At 37.5% G+C, this 17,749-nt stretch overlaps 1 long non-coding RNA gene across 1 annotated transcript; it reads left to right on the forward strand.

Annotated features, from left to right (window-relative positions):
• Positions 1 to 11,019: 11,019 nt before the first annotated feature.
• LOC126964605 (uncharacterized) lies at positions 11,020 to 14,890 on the forward strand. The gene is made up of 5 exons (XR_007729397.1): positions 11,020 to 11,183; positions 12,694 to 12,740; positions 12,811 to 12,892; positions 12,998 to 13,102; positions 14,119 to 14,890. It is a non-coding gene; the product is annotated as an uncharacterized LOC126964605 (long non-coding RNA).
• The last annotated feature ends 2,859 nt before the right edge of the window (positions 14,891 to 17,749 follow it).

Below are 17,749 nucleotides of genomic sequence, written 5' to 3' on the forward strand. Positions count from 1 at the left end.
ATGTCTTAAGGTGACGAGCGCAATTGTAGGACCGCTCAGAATTTTTGGGCTTCTTAAGAGTCCTAAACGGCACTGCATTGTAATGGGCAGGGTCAATTAGCATCAGCTGAACGTCCTGCTTGTCTCATCCCGTATTTTCATAAAAAAATATCTATTATTAATGAATCTACGAGGGAGGAATAATAAGGAGACGGATGGATGAAGTCTATAAGATCTCCAAGTATATAGATACTGGATCTATTTAGATAAAGATTGAAAGATGCCAATGAACGCGGTATTGGTGCAAGGGATCGGGTGATAAAGCGGGATCACTAATGGTTTATCTTTTCGTGGTCGAAGATTATATCATTTAGGGACACGTATACGACACAATAATTGCTGATCATCATCATAATATGGAGCATCAACGTCTCCTCGTAAAACTCGATAAAAATAATATACTAGCTGACCCAGCAAACGTTGTATTGCCGATGTTGAAATCGCGATACAAAAGTAACTGTTGATCGTAGATGGGTAAAAATTTGAAGTTATGTCGCTATAATATCATGCATACATATAAGTCGCTATAATATTATGCATACATTTGTTTCATTTTTTTTATCATTTGTATATTTTTATGCTAAGTATAAGTTTTTAATTATTATTTTTTTACCTCTAAGTCTTTTTTAGTTGTATTATTCTGTGTGGTTTGTGTTTGTTATTAATAAAGTTTTCATTCATTCATTCATTCATTAATTCATTCATTCATTCATTCATTCATTCATTCATTCATTCATTCATTCATTCAAGTTGTATGTATTTTTTAATGCTGACTCATAATCAAACAAATTTAAAAAAAAATTGACGTGGACCACCCTTAACATTTAGGGGGATGAAAAATAGATGTTGTCCGATTCTCAGACCTACCCAATATGCACTCAAAATTTCATGAGAATCGGTCAAGCCGTTTCGAAGGAGTTTAACTACAAACACCGCGACATGAGAATTTTATATATTAGATATAATAGAGCATTGATAACTCTTTTATTAATAGTAGTATTTTCAATTTAGTAGATCAATAAAGGAAAGTTCGTCTGAAGTGTCATTCAAATGTTGTTGAGACTCGGCTTCGATTCAGTTTACTAGGGAATTGATTTTGAAATTACGTGAATGTCATCGCTGGCCGGTGTTCGTGTTGGATACAATCCGTACCCATTTAAACTCCGCTACCTCACATTTTACGGTTACATACGATGGAGTGTTCACACCTAAAAAAACTTTGATTTCGTATTTTCTTTGATTAACCCAAGTGTTAGATATTTATTTAAATAAAATATACATCAGCTAAAATAAATACTAATAAACATCAGTGGGAGGCTCCTTTACACAGGTTGCCGGCTAAATTATGGGTAGGTTTATTATATTACTTCGGCGTGTAAGCATTATCGTGATTCGGTATGACGGTCGCATCTTATGTCTCAAGGTGACGAGCACAATTATAGTCCTGAGCGGTACTGCATTGTATTGGGCATGGCGTATATATCGGCTGAACGTCCTTTTTCGTCTTTTCCTTTATTGTCATAAAAAAAATATAGCTTTTACGCAAAACCTAATGTAAAAGTACAGCTACAATTACACGCTCATTATTCTTTTAAAAGTATTTAGCTTTCATTCTTAAAAAATCTGTGCTGAAATCAATACTTCTACATTCAAATATTTAATGAGCGCTCTTAGCTCTATCTTATCAAAAATATCACCAAAAAAAAAACAAAACCAACTGACAGTTTCTCTTTTAGAAACTTTTTTTAACTTGCTATATCAGTTAGTAATTTCGTATGTATGTGTGAGTGTTGACACGCAACAGGTAAACAGATTGAGCTAAACTTGAACGATTAGTTCCAATGAATTTTATTAAGATCTGAATTGACATTTAGGGTAAGTTACACATAAAGTAAGTCTTCATAGGTCAAAGGTGCAGATAATTTTAAATAATAAACATTGAATTATGAGAGCCGGTTTTATTCGCCATGACATGGCTCATGCGCTCAAGGCTGGCTAATAACAAGGGAGATCCTCGACAACTAACAGCGTAGACATTTTTAATATGTCTAAGTAATATTGGTATCTCAGGATGCCCGACAGATGTGATAACTTAAACTTATCTAAGTTTAACTATTTAGTATTGTTTAACTCGAGAAAACCTTGTTATTAATACTTAAATTTTATGTATATTGATTTGATAATGACAGTATCGTAAGGAAAGGTTTCTTTTTCAATAAAATCTTTTATTTAGTTTCAATTCTTGAATATGTAGATTAGAATCTTGTGTATGTACATTATTAGTATCATTATTAAAATCTTATAAAAGTAATAGAGCAAGAGCCCGTGGACCCCAGACCTACGTTATTTTATAAAAGCTGAAAGTTTTTCAGCGCCAAAGCCACTGTAACCCTTGGGACTAGTCACATCAGAAGGATGATCACAAAATAGAGGTGAATGCGTCTGATTGTCCCCGGATGCCAAGAGGCGTTCCAGGTCAGACGAGAGTTTGTTAGGGGGATCGGAGAGGGCGTGTCTGGGCCTCCTGACTTGATGACGTGAAGGAGGGGAGGCGGTATAATCCGCTGCCTCCTTAATCAGGGGATTTGGGTGATTGTCTGAGGACTTAAAGAAAGTTTCAGACAAGCACTTAAGGTGTTGTTGGATGGTGGGGAGCTCTAAGTCCCGGTGAAGGTCTGCGTTTCGAACACACCAGTGGGCATTGACAGCCTTACGGCAGAAAATGGATTGAACTGTTTGTAATATGTCTATAATATTGGGTTTCGCATGAGCGAAAACTGGAGCGGCGTAAGTCAAAACCGGTCGAATGCAAACCTTGAAGAGTGTTCGCTTGTTCCTACAAGACATTTTACTGTGCCTACCTAACATACTGTTTAGGCGGTACAGATAGAAGCGGGCGGTTCCGGTCACCTTCTTGACGTGAGGCCTGAAGGTGAGTTGGGAGTCGAGGGTCACACCCAAGTACTTGGTTGTGGACCTGAAGGGGATAGGGGAGCCTAATAGATGAATGGGTCGATCCCGGCAGAAGCGTCTGCGCTTAAAATCAAAACGGACTGCGGAGCTTTTATCCGGGTTGACCTCAATACGCCATTTCCTAAACCAGTCACCTAGCTCATTAACTGAGCGTTGGAGCCTGGAGAGGACTGAAGATATCTGTTGGGACTGGACGTAGAGAGCGGTATCGTCAGCGAAAAGAGAGAGTTGGACTCCATTTCTAGGGATGGGAATATCGTTGGTATACGATATGTATAGAAGTGGTGAGAGCACTGAGCCCTGTGGTACCCCAGCCGTGAGCAGGCGAGGGGAGGAGAGGACACCTTCGTGTCTGAAACGAAAGGTACGTTTGTGAAGATAAGAAGCTACTATGCGGACTAATCGGGATGGGAGGCCTAGAGCGTGGAGTTTATATATTAGGCCTTCGTGCCAGACTTTGTCAAAAGCCTTGGCGACGTCGAAGAAGACAGCGATTGTCTTCTTACGTTTGGGATAGAACCCGCTGTAGATGTACTCTACAATGCGGTGGACTTGCTGAGGACAAGAGTGTTTAGCACGAAAGCCGAATTGTTGATTTATTATTAAGGGAGGGCCGTCCGTTGGAAAGAGATGCTTTCTCATACGGAACAGAATAACCCGTTCAAAGACTTTCCCCATAGCCTTGAGGAGGCTGATGGGGCGATGGTTGGAGGGGATATTGAGGGGTTTTCCTGGTTTAGGGATCCCTATAACTATGGCCTCTTTCCAAGCGGTTGGAAAGAAGCAGTGGTCGAGGCAGGCGTTGAAGAGGAGGACAAGAAAGAAGATCACCTGCTCGGGGAAGTGTTTGAGCGCCAGGTTGGAAATACCGTCGGCTCCTGGAGCTTTGCGAGGTTTTAATCCACGGATGATGGATTTAACCTCCTCTACAGAAGTTGAAATGGGATCGTCGGTGAGAGGCATTGAGTTCAGACGGCTGACCTCATTCTCCACCGACGCTACGTGGAGGGGTTCGAAAGAAGAAGTGCTGGGTGAGCATTGTGAAGCAATGCTTTCAGCAAAACACTCCGCTTTATCCCTGTCCTCGAAAGCTGTACTGCCGTCGGGGCGTATCAAAGGCGGAGTGTGGAATATTGCGTCAGTACGAAGGGCTTTCGCCACTTTGTAATACGCCTGGTGTGAAGGGGATATGTTCTCCATGAGTGAATCCCAATTGGAATTCCTCAATTCGGAGAGACGTAACCTAACTTGGCTCTGGAGGAAGTTAGCGCGTGACCTATAGTTGGGCGTTGGGTACTTGGCGGCTCTTCTGAGAGCTGCATTCTTGGCTCTAATGAGGTTCATGACATCAAGCGGGAGCTTATGGCTGTTAACCTTAACCACCCGCTCGTTGTCATGGAGAGCGGACTGCACTGTTTGAGTAAGTGCTTTTACCGTGATGTCAATCTTATCCGTACTATCGAAATAGTTGGACGAGATTGCATACGGTGAATTGTGGGCATCAAAAGTTGATGCAAGAGACTCCCTATAACCCTCCCAACTGGTGAGGGTTTTAGGGTGTATGTTGGTAGGGGTGGGGGCATGGGGCCCGAGCTTGAGGGAGACTGGACGATGGTCGGAGCCCAGGTCATCGAGTGGTTCAATCGCCCTTAAATTAAGAGCGACACCCTTGACCAAGGCGATGTCTAAAATATCGGGAGAGTGTGCTACGTTATCCGGGTAGTGCGTTGGAGAGGTGGGACTTAGGACGTCTAAGTCCATAGACCTAACTAGACGGCGGAGCTTGATGCCATTCACGTTTGTGGATAGGCACTTCCAGTCAGTGTGTTTGGAGTTGAAATCCCCAAACAAGATGACTGAGTCACCTAGAGAGAGGAGAGTCTCAAGGTCGCTCTGGAGAGGGATCTTGAGAGTAGGGAGGTAGATTGAGGCTATGATCAGAGACGGATGACCTGACATGCCCAACTGACAGACGGTTGCTTCCATGTTGGTAAGTACTGGAGTAGCGATTTGCGAGCAATGAAGGGATTTCTTGTAGTAAATGGCTGTGCCTCCGCCACGACGGTCGTCGGCTCTGCCATTGTGTACAAGAGAGTAGGAAGGGATCGATAATCCCTTTGAAGCGTCGGGTTTAAGGAATGTTTCTTGGATAAGCAATAGGTCGATGTCCTTATTGCGAACAAATTCCTTAATCTCTGGGAGGTTGGTGCGCAGGCCGCGCGTATTGAATGAGACAAGTGATAAGCCCTGAGGCTTCACTCGCCCCAAGTTCGGTGATGAAGCGATACGCGATTGGGACATTAGTACAAAGAATTCACCAGGTCTTGGTGCTCTATCATTGCAACAAGGCGCTCAGCAGGAGACCTAGCTGATTTAAATTTGTTGGCGAGAATGTTGAATTCTTTAATATCGAATTCTCCATTCTTCAAGAAACTCAGGGGGTTTTTCACTCCTGAGTCTGGTTGCGTAGGTGTTGCCCATCTGCGGCCACTCGGGGTGACTTGCACAGGGCGGGAATTGACATTGGATGTCTGGGAGATCGGAGCTGCTTGTCTCCAAGAAGTGGAGAGTAAAGGCCCGGTTGTCCTCTTCCTCAGTTGAGGGAAGTTCGTGCCAGTGGCCGGAGGTGGCCCTGGTTTTGAAGACTGCTTCTTAGCAGGCGTCGATGTTGAGGGGCATGCGCTGACAAACTTTCAGCTTTTATACAATAACGTAGGTATGGGGTCCCGGGCTCTTAGACCATAACAATTAGTAAGAGTGAGAGAGGAGGAGCCTGCCTGCCGCTGCCGTATGCGTGTGAGAAAGGGAAGCCAGACAGTCTGTCGCCGTAACACGTTACGTTACAAAACGGTTTACCCTCTCATTGGAAATATCTCTAAATAAAACTAAGTATATAAGATTCTTTCGTCACAAAGTTAAAAAAATTAAAACATTTTATTGTCTGTTCCAAGGTTTGAAACCCCTGACGGTACGTATAGAAAAGAAGATGGAGGAATTTCGATGAGCCCCAAAGGATTTAATCGTTTTGCAGTACGAGGGGAATACCACTACAAGGACCCTGGTGGAAAAGTACAGTCCTTGAAATATGTAGCCGACGAAAATGGTTTTCAACCCCTGAGTAATAATAATGATTATCGCTTTAATGATAGACGAATAGTGCGATAAGTTATTGAGACTCATTAATTATAAGTTACAAGGTTACATTTGTATGTTATAATAAAATAATATTCATAAATACAACTTGTTATTTATTCAGAAGGTGACAGTTGAAGATATAATCCCTGCTAATATTATAAATGTGAATGTAAGTTTGTTTGTTACGCTTTTACGACAGCTAGCTACTGAACCGTTTTTGATGAAATTCGGTAAAGCGATAGCCTAGAGCCTGGGTAAGGACATAGGACTACATTAGATCCCGGAAAAATCCATGGTTCCCGCGGGAGCTATAACTATACCAATAGTAGGTTTATTTTGCCATAGCAATCTTCCTCGAAATAAGATTCATGGGAACGGAAGCGAAAACGGGAACTGGAACTGGAATAGGACATGAGATAATCTTCAATTCTAAACTTGCTTATTATTTTTAAGAACCCTTTTTCTACGCGGACGAAGTCGCGAGCATCAGCAAATATGATATATAATATAATAATATATAATATTGACACATTTTTTACACAAATTATCTTGCTCCAAGTTAAGCATATATAGCCTGTGTTGGGTTACAAGACAATGATATATTTAATACAATATACTTACTTAAACATACATAAATTCATATATACATACATAAATACATTTAAACATCCATGACTCGGAAACAATCACCCATATATATCATATAAATGCTTGCACCTACCGGGATTAGTAACCGGGACCTCTAGCTTAGTAGGTATGATCGCTAACCACTCGGCAATACAGGTCGTCATACATATATATATATATATATATATATATATCACTAGCTTACCTCACAGACACTGTTCTGTCAATAGAAAAAAAATAGGTACGTATTCGGGAATAATGTAGTCTAAAACCATCGGAAATGTGTAATCAAAGTTGATTATGTAGTAGGTAATAAAATGAAAAGGAATAATATCCATATTTGTAAACAGCTTTTTGATTGCCAATATTTTAAAGTATTAAATATAGTACGTCAATCTTAAGAGATAGACATTTGCTATTGCGGCCTTTTCTGTAGACCTATATAAGATACACAATTCCACCATAAATGATTTATTTATATCTCAAAGGGCTTAGACAGCCTTTTCTTTGAAAGCTCCCAGACGGCTAATGTTTTCCGAGAGCTCCAACAAATATCTTTAATGTGTACAAATATAATATGTAAAAAACTAAACAAAAAAATATACAAAAAACCTGCCTGAGAACCACGCTATACAGCATGAAAATCGATGCAGAAGTTTTTCAGTTTGGTATTGGTAAAGGGCTCCTGTTTCCACAATTAGACCACTTAGTTGGGTCCATTTTGCAGGCAGTGTTAGCCAGTCATTTTAACCAGCCCAGCTCCTACCAGAAGTTCAGATCACTCCTGGGGTGTTCACGTTCCCCCGGAGCGACCTTATATTTACTAAGGTTTTTGCCCGTTGGTTGGCCACCCCTGCACATTCCAGGATTATATGAGTGACCGTTTCATCTTCGGTTAGACAGCCCCTGCACCTAGGATTGTCCATAACACCGATTGTAAATAGATGCTTGTTCAGTGATGTGTGATCCGTTAGGGTGCCGAACATGATTCGGATGTCGTGTCTGTTTAGGCTAATAAGTCGACGTTTCAGTTTGGGCGATAGTGCAGGAATCGCCTCTTTCGACTGTCTACAGCCTGAGTCATTTGTCCATCGCGTTCTGTGTAAGTTGTTGGTGAGAGAACGTATCCATGACCGGACATGACATACTATCGGATAGAATACGGTTATAATATCCATGTACTTTCCTTCTTAGTATCGCGTTTGCAGCTTCCTTGATGGCTATGCATTCGCATTGTAATATGGAGCTATGTGTGCCTAAGGGTATAGAGGTGTGTATATCCAGTTCCTGTGAGAAGATGCCAGCTCCAGTTCCGGCTGCCATTTTGGAACCGCCTGTGTAAATTCTAAGTTCATTTACTCCTGACTGGTCTGCTCCCACTTCAAATAGTTGAGTGCGGTAATTCTTTTGAAAGATGTGTGTTTTGGGTATTCTATCACAGGGTGTCTCACAGAGTGGGAAATCCTTACTTACTCTGTTCCAGAGGTTTTCTGGGAGGCACCAAGCAACCAGTTATGGCTGTGCAGGCCAGCCGTTGGAATCGCTGTAGCTTGGTTTGTACGGTCGTTAGCTCTGTTCTGGGCCACCAAGCAAGATTTTTGGAGCAAGACCCCAGGTTCTCCCCACGAGTCTTCTACACTGCCAAAATATAATAAATGCTTTTTCTAGCTTGTGGTCAATGTGTTTATTCCAAAGCAGCTTACTGTCCACTATGACCCTCAGGTATTTAACTTTTTTCGTAAGGCTTATGCTCGGTATTGAACAACTTTGGTAATGTAAGATTGCCAAAATTGCGTTTTTAGGTGAAAAGTATTAACTCCGTCTTTGATGGATTAGCGGTTAGCCGATGTTGTGTGCACCATTCTTCGATTATCTTAAAAGCACATCTCATGAGGTGAACTGAAGGAGGAAGGGATTAGGAGTGGGTAAAAGGTCGTGGGGCGGCCAGAGGTTTTTATCTTTTCAATTGCCGTAAATATCTGTGACTCTACAAAGGTAATTGACCAAAAACGGGTGGCAACCTCGTGAAGGATAGTCCACTGGCCTTGTTTAGGGGGTCACTTTAATAGAACTCTCCTAGACCATTCGCCAAGACGCTGGGAGTAGGGGTTGCGTCAGGCAATATCTATAACGATTAACAGACGATACCCCCCGCCCAGTTTTTCAGTTTATATATTAAGTAATGATATTTGTTTATATAAAGGACAACCAGTAGTTGTTACATTCTAATACGCTTTAAATATATCGAATATTAACAAAATATGAGTTGAATGTACAACAGATTAAGGTGTCCCAACAGGCACAGTCTTTACTTCCGTGACACCAAGAAAACAATAATATAAAATAAAACAAAAATTGTAAAATCAAGATACATGCAAATTTTAAAATTTGAAAAGAAAAAAGAAGTAGAACATCAATCATTTGGTGCCCAACAATCTCGTATTTTTTTTTTAAATGATGGAGTTATAAATTCTTGGTAGACGTGGTATGGGAGAAGATTGCTTAAGGTTAGGTTTGGCAAATGGCTGATGGAACAGGCCAGCTCCGACCTGCGCACGAGTGATGATATGATATAAGATTACCGTGACTTAGTGAGACACAGCAAGCGGCGCGTCACTTTAGTATGCTTGTATACTGTTTATTGTTAAGTTTATTGGATTTTGTCTTCGACATTCGGAAGTAGGTGTGAAGTCATATATAATATATATAGTGTTATCTGCCATCTTGATAACGTGGCCTTGGTATGAGAGAAAACCATTTTTTCTTATTTTCTTTCTGTTCCATAATTTGTTCTTTTTCTGCACAGTACAGTGAAATAACGATGAAATCCTCGTTACTGTCGCTCAACTTGTAACGTTTCTCGCACGTAAATTAGTCACTGACCGGTGTTACGTTATTCAAAAGAATTGTTAAAAACGTTTGTGTGGTAAAGGTTACTATAACATAAATGACTTTCTTAATGATACCACAGATTGGGAATGGAGCGACCGCCCTCAGGCTATTAAATAATAAGTTTAATTGTACAATGTTACTTTGTAAATGTTACTTTAATTGTAAAACATATTTTTGATGAAAAAAAAAAGCCCGCTGAGTTTGTTGCGCCCATTCTTCTCAGGCCTGAGGCATTCACTTTGGAATGGGTGGTAGTTTTTTGACTTTCAATAAGTGATTTCACATCCTATTTTGAATAAACTGGCGGCTGTCAAAGTGCTTTGTGCCTGTTTGATATTTATTTGATAGCGAGAGTATGCGGTACTAAAACTAGTGACAACCCCAGCAAACATCGATAGACGGTGAGAAACTACTTACAAAACAAGAGTTGTGTACTTTATTAAGTTGATTCTTGAAGTATAAATAACACGGAAAACGAAAGAAATTAATTCAAAATGCAAAAATACTTCAGAGTATATTACGCTCGCGAGTGGCGCTTCAAATAGGCACAAAAAATTTGCTGTCAAACATATGCAACAGTCTGTCTAGTGGTACTTATACAGATCAGTGAAATTAGTACAGAAATGGCGCTAGCTGCCGCTAGCAGTTGTATTGCGGCAGGTATCGTCGAGCGACGTCATGCGATACGCCGAAATGCGGTCCGACCTATAATCAAGCATTTTTTACATAAGAAATATACTTATGAAAAAGACATGTCTTTCATATATTTCATGGTTTGCATGGCATAGCAGAACCGCTTATGTCTTGTTTTATCAGAAGAGTGTGTAATTATTATATGGATACTGAACTTTGTCACTTAGACCTTTTCACGTTTTAATCATTAGCCATATTTAAAAATGCTGTAACCATATGTTTAAAAACATGTTCTAAATTTAGTAAAAAATTGTTGGTAGTACCTTAGTATATTTCATATCTATAGGTATATACATTTAATATCGCTGTTATAAAAATTAGGGAACTTAAGGTCTAGATTTAATATCCTGTTTATGTTTATGTCCTGCTTATGTTGTTATGTTAATTTATGAATGTGACCGTTTGTTTGTATTGAATAAATAAATAAATATAAGTATCTAGATGTTTGGAATTAGTAATCTAAGGTTTTTAATTAAAAAGGTTTAGCAAAATTTTTAGTCTTAAAATTGCGTTTTTTTGAGATATTTTTATTACAGACAGACTTTGAGTCCAAACCCCTAAAATGGTAAAGTTTGATCTGCAGATAATATCTCTAGTATAATTCAATCCGAAATAAACAACTCCACTAAAACCCATACAACTTTTATTGCAATACGTCATTCGTAATACAATTTGAAACAGTTTTATTATATTACATCGTTTATCGCTTTTCAAATTATTTTGATATTACAAAACCAGCGCAACGTTCCTTAGACATCGATAAAAATTTTAAATATTAAGAAATCAGTATGAAATTCATTGCTAACCTAACGTCAGTGTACTTAGTAAGTCCATTTAGAAATTGTTTAAATTTTCATATGTTTTTTCTACTCCTATACTTTTATCTGTCATTAAATTTATAGCCCCGATCAGTAATATAAGTACATACATAGAAGAATAACGCTCAGAACGATAGTTTCATTCATAGTTCCTATCAATATAGAAGTAACATTATAATTAATGTGTGCGTGAGCGTCACGTACTTACATACGCCAACACGCACACAGACAGCCAAATAATGTTGCAAGTAAATAGACATTTCCCTAAATCAGTAAATTGTAAGAAATACTAGATTATATTATGTAATAAGAAAGAAGAAATAAAATATAAATTAAGAATTTAATAAAAACATCACGTATTTAATTATTGTTGCAACAATTTTTGAAGTGTAATTAGAGCAGATCTTTAGAATCGATATTTGAAGCTCGATAAAACGAAAAAGCGAGACGATAGAAGCGCAGTTCCCAGCTATGTCCGAGGTTTTCTAGGGTGCAGAGAACGAATTTGGGATAATTTTTGAAATCCCAGATGGCCGCCGTGTAAAATTATGATTTCAACAATATAGATATCGTATCCGAGGTTCTCGAGGGTGCAGAGAACGAATTTGGGATAATTTTTGGAATCCAAGATGGCCGCCATGCAAAATTATGAATTCAATGATTTTAGTTTCATGTGGCACAGCAATTTCCTAAAGATGCCTAAGATGCTAGAAGCAGCACAAAAAGCACACAGACTAATAAATCTAGGTTAGGTATAGAAGGTTCATAGAAATATTAGGTAATACCTAAGTATCCATCCCTACTCTGTGGTTATTCGTAGTATATACTATATTAGATACATAATATTTTCATGTTTAAATCATTAGATTAAACATATTAATGTCAACTTAAGAAAACAACTTGTTAATGTAATTTGTCAAGATGCTGCTATGTATATTTTGAAATTTTCAATGGACCCGTGTTGGCTGTATGGGTGTACCTTTGCCATTCCTTGAAGGAAAAATGAAACAACTCACCAGAGATATAGTAATTAGCATTACCAACTTATCTGTGAAGTGGCAAAAATAGGAACTAACTACGTTCGCCATGTTGAAATGTCATTCGGCTGTCAATGTCTACTGCTTTCGAGTGTTCCGTGTGTTTTATTGCGATACTTCTGAATTTTAAGCGTTAAATATGCTGAAAACTGTTGTATACAATGGAATTAATTAGCAACACTGAAACGACGATGGCGATACCCATCAGTTCACAGATAAGTTGGTGACACTGTAAGTATCTATACAATACATTTCCCGCCCATTTAAGCATCAAATCGATTTATATTGTTTTTATATAATTGTTTTTATTAATAAATTAAATTACCAAATCGTAGAAAAATATTGTATGCGACACGTTGTATAACTAGGCCAAGAAACGCTCGGGGCGCCTGCGGCTCACATCGCAACCCACGCCACTCGTGTTTACAACTGTTGCATAAAATACTATTGTGTCACTGTTGAATATTCTTCTTTTCTAGGTATTTTATCTCCTCATTAAACGGTGTAATGGAGTTATTTACACGTAGTGAGTGACTTTGATACATGTTTATTAAGTACTCACTTCAATACTTTTAACTGAAGATTTTGCGTTTTAGCGAGGACGTTGAATTGAGAAGAATTTTCCCGAGTGAATTTCCACAGGATACGATAAGAAGAAGTGGTGTACTTTATCCTGAAGTAATAATATTTTATGCTTTATTCACTTTTCTAAGTATCTTAATAATATTACTTTTATGTCATATTAATTATTAATATTTTAAGAGATTTTAATCATATTTTTAGCATCTTGGTCGTTACAAGGAGTTAAAAGGTTACTTTTTTAAGCCTAAATCGTCAGTCAATTCCCATTTCGAAGAACTAGCCTGCTACGACGATCATGGTAAAAAGGTAAATAGTTAAATTGGTGATTTTTTTTTAATTATAAGGACTGCGGATTGATTCACAATCCATATTAGCTTAGTTAGGTCGTAAAATATTTTGTGAACAATGATGATGTTAGTATTGATTTAAAAGAGTGGCAATGAGTTTCTCATCACTTCTTCTCATCAACGCTCAACGTGTTCCGAAGTGGTAGTAAAAAGTATAAGTTTTGACATTCATAAGTGTCATTTTCGCGAAATAATGAGTAGTGAATTTGACTTTATTTGATTTAATTATAAATTCTAGAGGGAAAATTATCTAGACGTGTTAAACTGATTCTTAAAATTGGCGTAAATTTAAATTAATAAATAACATATAAATACAACAAAACTCATCACGTTACCAAAGAGTCCTTTATTCGAAGTTTAAATTAATTTAATATTATATTTGTTCTTACCAACCGCTACTCTTGTATTAAGGATGAGATGTATAGAGCGAACTTACACTTTGCTCAGACTTTACTTAAGTATGACTTAGCTGAGTGTAATAAAACGAACTTGAATTTTGTATTGCTCTGTCTTAGATTAATCTCATAATTAATAATAAATAAACTAATAATTTCAGCTGTCACATAACTAGGAAAACGAAATCAAAGATTATGCTAAGCTTACACTTAGCTAAGTTTTACGTAAGTAAAGTCTGAGTAAAGTTTAAGTACGCTCTATAGATCTCAGCTTTAGATTGCTGATTTATGCTCATTACCTTAATAGTTAATAATAATAATATTGACACACTTTTAAACAAACTATCTTGCCCCAAACTAGGCATAGCCTGTACTATAGATACAGCACAATGATATATTTAATACTATATACTTCTTAAACATACATAAATACATATGAACATCCATATTCATCATATTTAAATGATTGCACCTACCGGGACTCGAACCCGGGACATTTAATATAATTTTATTTAATTTAATAAATTAAATAACCAGTTAATAGCCAAGTTTTCGTTACTAATGATATTTAAATTCTCAGGTGTGTCGCTTAGACTCCGACCGATATTCCCTCGAAGAAAATCAGTATTACATGAATGAAGCTCAGGAAAGCCACGTGGACCAGAGACGAGTGTACTGTTACATGTTACTCTGTTTCACTGAGGACGAGCTCGACAGGGTTGTGTCATCCTTCCAGATATGAATGAAAATATAAAAATAACAATAAATTGTACTAAGATAACTTATACGTCTCGATACGAGTAGAGTCTCTTACTTACAACTGATAAAAACAGACCAGGAATATTAGTTTCGTGTGCGTGACAAGCTAAGTCTTACACTCGCGATTTGTATGACACTTTGTGTTTGTGTACGTGAATCGCTCTAAATAGAGGTTAGTCCTAAACACAATTTTTTTCGACGTCTATCTTGACGTATAAATGATCTAAGAAATTCTAATTAAATTTGTGTAATTAATCCCAGAAGTGGGGGTTATCATATTAAAAAAAGCATATTATTTAGATTTAAAAGAGCGATATCTCAAGTAATTTACCTAATATGTAATTATTGGGGTTAACAGGTTATCAACTGTGAAGTAGATCTAGTAGATGAAGCCACAATAGATAACCAGAGAGCTGAACAAGACATACCAAGATTTACGATACATGCGTCACTCGAACGGTTGGCTCAGTTGGTAAGAGCGTTTGGACAGAGCAAGAACCGCATCTTAATCGTTCATAAATTTTGTTTATATTTTTTTTAATTCCAAAAATGAGGGATATTACTTATAAATAACAAATATATAATGAATTCTTCTGATTATTCTAATTGCTCAGAACAGCCATAAAATCAAATCGAACAGTTTTATTAGGTGTACGTGTTACCGAAACAAGTTATCGTTTATGTTAATTTTGTTGTTAATGTAACCTACTGGCCACTGGACCGTCGCCATAGCGACAAGTTGTCTTAGGACACATGTATTGGGAACACTGTGGTATATAGTAAAGCTATATACCACTGGACTGGCGGCTGTTAAAGTGCTTTTGAGCCTGCTTGATATTCGCCATTTTGGCGCTGTTGGCCATAGCGAGAGTCTGCGGTACTAAAACAAGTGATGACAACCTCAGCGAACATCGATAGATTGTGGGAAACTATTTCCAAAAAAATTGTGTACTTTATTAGGTACGTTGATTCTTGAAGTATAAATAAGACGGAAAATAAATAAAATTAATTCAAAATGCAAAAATACTTCAGAGTATTGTACGTTCCTTCGCAGCCATTTGTATTATACGTCAAAATTAGTTCTCTGGACGCTCGCGAGTGGCGCTTCAAATAGACATAAAAATTTTGCTGTCAAACTTAAGGAACAGCCTGTCCACTGGTATTACACAGGTCAGTGATTGGGAATATCTCGCAACTTCTTGAGCGCATACTTAAAACTTCATAAACAATATAGAATTTGTGCTCAGTGAGCCCTAGTATGATTTCCTAATATTTTTATCAGACAAGCCTACTAACGGCCGTTCCCAATATTCAGTCTATCTCTTACTTGAGATAAAAATCGTAACTATCGTTGACTTTTCTGTCCAAATAACCTTATCGAAGGTAATTCACCTTATCCATACACGCTGTCTGTCAATGGGACGACGTATAGCTTACCAGCGATAGAAGTTTGTATGGAAATTTCACTTGACGCCTCCCAATATAAGGCGATAAGAATGACTTATCGGATATATTGGGACAGTTTCAGATTATTGACAGCTAATTACTGACAGTAGAAGGTAGTAATTTATCACTATCTGTAGTATATTGGGAACGGCCTTAAGTAGAGCTGCTATTATGTATATTCGTTTATGAAACTACAGTAAGTGTTACTTCGACCTAAAAATTATAATTTTACGAGTATGTAGCAACAACATCAGATACACAAATGCCGTCGACCAACGTGATGACCGGTAATCATTCGTTATCGTACATTTAACGGTACAAATCACTATCGCTACTACCATTCTTGAACTCTTGCGAAAATCAATTATACGCTCATTATCAAAAAGAAAACTACTATATTTTATTGTGAAATTTTATTATTTACTAGCTGACCCGGCAAACGTTGTTTTGCCATATAAAGTATAATTCACGCGATAGTTTTATAAGTAATAAAATATTGCCTATATTATAGCCTGTACATCATTTTGTTCTATTGTCAATAGTTTTTGCAGCGCACGCAAAAATATGTTTTCGATTTTACACCTTGTGTTACAAAATAGCAATTTTATTACGGATCCCTAATTTTGAAAAAAAAACATAGCCTATAGCCTTCCTCGATAAATGGACTACCCAACACTGAAAGAATCATTCAAATCGGACCAGTAGTACCAGAGATTAGCGCGTTCAAACAAACAAACAAACACTGCAGCTTTATATATTAGTATAGATAGGCATGGTACGACATCTACCAAGATCTTGTTGAACTATCGATGGAATTTCTGATTGCGTTCGTGAAATATTTGCAGTTATATAACTTTTACGACGCTTTAGCTATTTCACACAAACTTGTTAGGAAAATGTTAGTTTGGTTCTATATATCTATGTTTTTAATCAACGATCAAAGTGTGTTTTTTATTTTATTGGCGGGTAAACTGTGTGTGTGATACTCAATTAATATTTTTCAAAGATAAAACTAATAATATTTTTCATAGAAACCAAAATTTACACTCGGTTTCTTATTTAAAAATTGTCAGTAAATTTAATAGGACCATTGTTCCATATTCAAAGTCTAATTTAAATATCTTTTATTCAAATTAGGATTACCAACGCTCGCTCTTATCAACTAAGCCAATAGTTCAAGTGTTGGTATGATGATTCAACTCTCGGATTCAAAAATTCGAAAAAAGATTCGGCTGAGTATCGTTAAATTGCTCCTAAGGATTGAAGAGTTCGTCCGTTACTTTGTCCCATTATTAGAACCCAACCAAACTCTCAACAAACTATCTTTGAAGTATATCTTTTCCAATAAAAAAAAATCATCGAAATCGGTTGGCGCGATATTGAGTTATTCATAAATTTATCATCCACTTTACTATACGTATGTATAGCAAATTTAAGATTTTTATGGTTTTCTCATTGATGCCATTGTCAGATCTGGACCAAATTACAATGGGACCACACGGAATCAAATAAAAAAGAATTATCAAAATCGATTCATCCAGTCGAAAGTTTTGAGGAAACAAACATAAAAAAAATATCGACGAATTGAGAACCTCCTCCTTTTTAGAAGTCGGTTAAAAAGCATCCAAACAATTTTAATAGGGAGAATGGTTTTAGACTAAGGAACATGGAATCCCGTGGTCTCACTTTGCGGTACAAATGCAACAAAAAGACCTGAAAGTAAGGACGTCGTGCAAAACGAATTAGGCGCCACGTGGACATATTGATGTACTATTAGTGTCAAGTGTCAATGTGTCAAGAGTTTCTCGCCGCCTCCACAGTTCCGCCGCGAACACGATTTATGCAATTGGATCGAAATATCGACATCAAATTTAATATATTGTATCGCGACTACCCGTCAAAATGATTATAAAAATTACATTACGTCTGAGGATCTCTATATCTTTTTTAAATAGAACACAGCCCGTGTTGCTCAGTAATAATATACCATTATACTGGAGAAAGTA

The sequence above is a fragment of the Leptidea sinapis genome, chromosome 5 (assembly GCF_905404315.1).
Source record: "Leptidea sinapis chromosome 5, ilLepSina1.1, whole genome shotgun sequence".
NCBI classification, from domain to species: Eukaryota; Metazoa; Arthropoda; class Insecta; order Lepidoptera; family Pieridae; genus Leptidea; species Leptidea sinapis.